General features: G+C 41.1%; 1 protein-coding gene across 5 annotated transcripts in view; it reads right to left on the reverse strand.

Moving 5' to 3' along the window:
• ZNF831 (zinc finger protein 831) overlaps window positions 1-5592 on the reverse strand; it is a 171154-nt gene extending 165562 nt beyond the window's left edge. For all 5 annotated transcript variants that reach the window (XR_004478389.1, XR_004478390.2, XM_033410258.2 and 2 more), the window contains exon 1: window positions 5263-5592. The gene's annotated coding sequence lies outside the window, so the exon portion shown is untranslated. The remainder of the gene's footprint in view (window positions 1-5262) is intronic.
• Between the last annotated feature and the right edge of the window lie 408 nt (window positions 5593-6000).

Below are 6000 nucleotides of genomic sequence, written 5' to 3' on the forward strand. Positions count from 1 at the left end.
ATACAAGTCAACACCCATTCATGATAAAATCTCTCAGAAAATAGGAATAGGGACTTGCCTGGTGGTCCAGTGGTAAAGAATCTGCCTTACAATGCAGGGGACACGGGTTCAATCCCTGGTCAGGGAAGTAAGATCCCACATGCCGCGGGGAAACTAAACCCAGGTCACAACTACTGAGCTCATGCGCCTCAACTAGAGAGCCCGCGTGCCGCAAACCACAGAGCCCACGTGCTCTATAGCCCGTGTGCCACAACTAGAGAGAGAAAACCCACATGCCACAACTAGAGAGAAGCCCATGCCCCACAACGAAAGATCCCACATGCCGCAACTGAGACCCAACACAGCCAAAATAAATAAATAAAATTAATAAATTAATTTTTTTAAAAAAAGGAAAAGAAAATAGAAATAGAAGGAAAGCTTCTCGACTTGATGAAGTGCATCTAAAAACGTTACCCTTTATGGCAGAAAACTGAATACTTCCTCCCAAAGATCAGGAATGAGACAGAGATGCAACCCAGCCCTTTCACATAACATAGATATGCAAATTCCAGCCAGTGCGACAAAGCAAGAAAGGCAATAAAGGACATACAGACAAGAGAGGAGGAAATAAAACCTGTCCCTAATTGCAGATGACATGATTGTCTCCGTAGAAAATCCCAAGGAAAAGAAAATTTTTTCTAGAACTAATAGGCAAGTTCAGCAAAGTCTTGAGATACAAAAATCAATCCTACTTATATATACTAGCAATGAACAGTTGGAAACCCAAATTTTAAATGCAATACCATTTGTAATCACTCAAGAAATTGAAATACTTAAATGTAAAACTAACAAAACATACCCAGGACCTATTTACAAAACACTGATGAAAAACTCAAAGAAAATCTAAATAAATAAGAGATAGATTATGTTCATGGATTGGAAGACTGAACATAGTAAAGATGTCAGTTCTCCCCAAATTGATCTACAGGTTTAATTCAATTCCTATCAAAATCCCAGTAAGGTTTTTTTTGGTGGGCATAGACAAGATTATTCGAAAATTTATAGAGAAAGGAAAAGGAACTAGAATAAATCAGTTTTGAAAAAGCATAATAAAATGGGAGGCATCAGTCTAAATTTTCAATAAATTTGAAAACTTATTACAGAGCTACAGTAATGAAGACAGTGTCATATCAGCAGAGGAACAGACACATAGATCAATTGAACAGAACTGTTTTAAAAAACAGAAAAAGACTCACACAAATAGGCTCAACAGATTTTTAACAAAGGTTCAAAAGCAATCTGGTGGAGGGAGGGTAACCTTTTCAACAAATGGTGCTGGAGTAATTGACATACATAGAAAGAATAACCTCAACTAAACCTCACACCTTACTTATACAAACATTAACTCTAAATGGGAAACAAGCTTAAATGGAAACTGTAAAACTGTAAAGCTCTAGAAAAAAAAAAAAAATAGGAGAAAATCTTCAGAATCCAGGGCATAGGAAAGAGTTCTCAGACTTGATGCCAAAAGCATGTCCCACAGGAAGAAAAATTTATAAACTGGACCCCATCAAAATTAAAAATATTTGCTCTACAAGAGCCCCTGCTTTGAAGAGGATGAAAACACCCGCTACAGACCAGGAGAAAATATTCATAAACCATATATCTGACCAGGGACTCGGATCTAGAGTATGAAAACTTAACATTAAAAAAATTCAAACTATACTCCAATATAAAATAAAAATTAAATTAAAAAAATTCAACAACAATCCAGTCAGAAAATGAGCAAAAACATGAAGAGACACATCGCCAAAGATATACAGATGGAAACAAGCACATGAAAAGGCGTTCAGCACCATTAACCATCAGAGAAATGCAAATGAAAGCCACAGCGAGCTGTCACTGCACACCCATCAGAATGGCGGAAATGAAAACCAGTGATGACACCAAGAGCAGGCGAGGATGTGAAAATATGAGATGATTAGCTGGTGTGGATATGAAGTGGAAAGGCCATTCTGGAAAAAAGTTAGGCAGTTTCTTTAAAAAAAAAAAAAATTAAGCATGCCACTACAATTCAACCCAGGAATTACACTCCTGGCCTTTTATTCCAGAGAAATGAAAACTTTAAGTTCACACAGGAGCCTGTACACAAATGTTCATGGTAGCTTTATGTGTAATAGCTGAAAATTGGAATCAGCCCTGATGTCCTTCAACAGATAAATAGTTAAACCAGCTGTGGAACATCTATATTATAGAATATACTCAGCAATCCAAAGGAGTGGACAATTTTGATGAATCTCCGGAGAATTATGCTTCATGAAAAAATCCAGACCCAAAGGCCACACACTGTAATTTCGTTTATATAACATTCTTCTTTTTTTCTATATTTTATTTTACTTTTTCCATTTTTTTATTGACATGTAGTTGTTGTATAATCTTATATATAAATTACAGGTGTACAATACAGTGATTCACAATTTTTGAAGGTTATACTTCATTTAGTTATTATAAAATATTGGTTATATTCCCGTGTTGTACAATATATCCTTGTAGCTTATTTTATACCCAATCGTTTGTACCTCTTAATCCCCTCCCCCTCTATTGCCCCTCCCCCTTCCCTCTCCCCACTGGTAACCACTAGTTTGTTCCCTGTATCTGTGAGTTTGCTTCTTTTTTGTTTTATTCACTAGTTTGTTGTATTTTTTAGATTCCACATATACATGATATCATACACTCTGTCTTTCTCTGTCTGACATTTCACTCAGCATAATGCCCTCCAAGCCCATCCATGTTGCTGCTAATGGCAAAATTTCATTATTTTGATGGCTGAGTAATATTCCATTGTATATATATGCACCACATCTTCTTTATCCGTTCATCCAATGTCCATTGATGGACATTTAGGTTGCTTCCATGTCTTGGCAATTGTAAATAACGCTGCTATGAACACTGGGGTGTGTGGATCTTTTAGAATTAGTGGTTTTGTTTCTTTCAAATATATACCCAGGGGTAGAATGGCTGGGTCATAGGGTAGTTCTATGTTTTCATTTATATAACATTCTTGAAATGACAAATTATGGAACTGGAGAACAGATGAAAGGTTACCAGGGGTTGAGAGGAAGAGAGCAGGAGGGAAGTGGGTGTGGCCATGAGAGATCCCTGTGGTGATGGAAATAGTTTGTATCTCGACTGTATCGATATGCAGGTTGTGATTTGCAAGATGTTACCATGGGCGGGGGGGACTGGGGAAAAGGTACATGGGCTCTCTCTGGATTATTTCTTACAACTGCATGTGAATCTACAATTATCTCGAAACAAAAAAGCCTAATAAATAGTAAATAAATAAATAAAAAGAGAGGGCACTGAAACAGGAAACAACCTTCACAGCGTGTGAGTCCATGTTATTTACTGCAGCATCTAGAGTTGACCTAAAACCACGTCCCTAGGCCTGGGCTGCCCTTGGAGAAACACTGACTCAGCACACATCATTTTCCTTGGCTTTGTTTCCTTTGGGTCCACTCACTTGCCCTCAGGTACCCTTATATCAGAGGCCATTTGACGTCACCGCCATATACGGAGAAGCTCCGCCATTGTATGAATGCAAATAATCGTCATGAAAATACAACGATAGCAATGAAGACCCTCAAAGACCTCTCACTTGGTTGCAAGTCAAAGCAGGGAGAAGGTTGCCTACGGGTGCCCCCAGCAGACTCTGCAGAGATTCCTGAACGCAACCATTCACATCATCGACCATTCAACCATCCCTGCCGAGCCACACCCAGAAGGATTGAATACCCAGACCTCGGGGACGAGACCTGTCTTTGAACCTGTGCTCTGCTCCTTTCAAACTCTATGACTCTGTAAATTATTTTTTAACGTAATGTAAAACATCATTTTTTTTTTTGGCCACGCTGCGTGGCTTGCAGGATCTTGGTTCCCCAACCAGGGATTGAACCCCGGCCCACAGCAGTGAAAGCCCCGTGTCCTAACCACTGGTGCACCAGGGAATTCCCAAACTCTATGACTTGGAATAAGTCACCATGACTTTCAAGCCATGTTTTCCTTCTTTAAAGGGTGGGGCTCATGTCCACTTGTTCAAAGGACTAGACAACCAGTGAATGTATGGGTGGTAGGCATTCCACGTTGGGATTTTCCCCCTTAATCACACACAGACCTCCCCACCTCCTTCCACTGTCTTGGTTCTCTGCATACATGCTTGTGGTTTCTACCACGAGAAAGGCCTCTGGCTGATACCCATTTGCCCCTCCTGGTGGCCTCATTTCCTCTCGGCAACTAGGCAGTGATTATTTAGGTTTTGGGAGGTTCCCCTCCCCCGACTTCCTGGTCAAAGTAAAACTGAGGAAGCAACCCTTCATCTCCTGGCTTCTCAAAATCTTCCCACAGCCCCCAAGCCTTCTGCAGAAGCTAAACACTTGCTCTGATGGATATCAGTCTTGTGATCCTAAAAGCTTGCCCTTAGCTGGGGCAATAGAATTAGGGTAGTTAACAAGCACATTATTTTAAACCGACCCTGACGTTTATTCTGCTTTTCCCAGTCAGCTGATGTTATCGGTTTTCTAAGTTGCATCCTGTCCCCCCTTGCATTCTGGCAGATAACATCTCTGCTTTCATTCTCACAGAAAGATTTGCTACGGGAACAGAGGAGCCAGCCACCTCTCAGAATATGGGCTCCAGGGCTTATCTGACAGACCGTCCAGCTCTTAGCTATTCTGGATGAAGGGAAGCCAAATATATGTATAAATACGTGGTCCAGGGTCCAGGGTCCCTTGTAAATCTCGTTGAAAAATGCTACCCTTGGGTGGTTGATCAGTAGAAATGCTAAAAATAGTGTCGCTATCAAATACCTTGATATTTAGATTATACTGTATGTTTTATTTTTCTAACCCTTGGGCTAATAGAACTGATGTTTCTAACCAATTCACACCTTCAGTTTAATTAGGTCCAGCATTGAAGAAAAAAAAAAAGAACTGCTTATAAAGCAACGAATTTCCTTGTAGGTTGTTCTGTGTTCAGTAGAACACGGATTGTGGACTCAGTTTCTGACAGCCGTTATGATTTGCAGTAAATATTCTGACAAAAATAACAGTTGTGACAGGCACACAAGACAATTACTGAACTGGGTCAGGCCCAGTTTTACGTAGCATTTTCTTTTTAACTGCGCGCTTGAAGGTAAATATATCATTAAGAGCACAATGTAAAAAAGAGTTGTTTTTTTTTAACTAGGATCTTCTACAGACTTATCTTGTGGAGTATGTTACATACCTTGATGAAGAGAGATGTACTTGCAGCCAGTGATGCTCCGATTCAAACACGAATGACCTGGCCTGAAACTGGGGAGACATCCATAGCCCCAGAAAAGACAAGTGGGCAGGCGCCCCAGAGCAGAGAGGCACTGGCCCAGCCCTCCTCCCACTCTCTTTGCTGAGACGGCCGTCTCAGGCATCCTCTCCGGTTCCTACTCTGCAGGCAGCATCTCAGAGGACAGAGGCATCCTCCCTGCATCTTAGAAAATAAAATAAAAGAGGATGGCCTCCCATGGCTTGGCCTTTGAGTCAACGCCGGGTTTAACTGAGAAAAGCACCATTTTGAACCACCTGGAGGAGATGCAAGCAGAGACGAAACTTGGGCTGGCTCAGAAACAGGAAGTCAATTCTTTTCTATACATCACTTAATGTCACAGTAGCAACGCTTAGAAAACAGGAAGAGAGAGCCACAGAGACGGGGAAGAAAATAGAGCTCAGCTGAGGCCTTTAGTAATTGTGACTATTGATCTAGCAACCCGGCCACCGAGCCTGCTGCTGGGAAATGAAGGTGTGGCACCCAGTGCATCAGAGATATGGTTATTCTGTGGAGGCTGGTAAGAATTACAGCCAGTTTGGTCATTTTCCTGGAGATGTGGTTGGAATAAGCATCAGCAGAGCCTCTCCACGTATTAACGCTGGAGGTTCCCGAGGGCCCAGATTGAGCATTTCCACTGCAGGTGATGATGGTGAGAAGCCT

The sequence above is a fragment of the Orcinus orca genome, chromosome 16 (genome assembly GCF_937001465.1).
Source record: "Orcinus orca chromosome 16, mOrcOrc1.1, whole genome shotgun sequence".
Classification (NCBI taxonomy): domain Eukaryota; kingdom Metazoa; phylum Chordata; class Mammalia; order Artiodactyla; family Delphinidae; genus Orcinus; species Orcinus orca.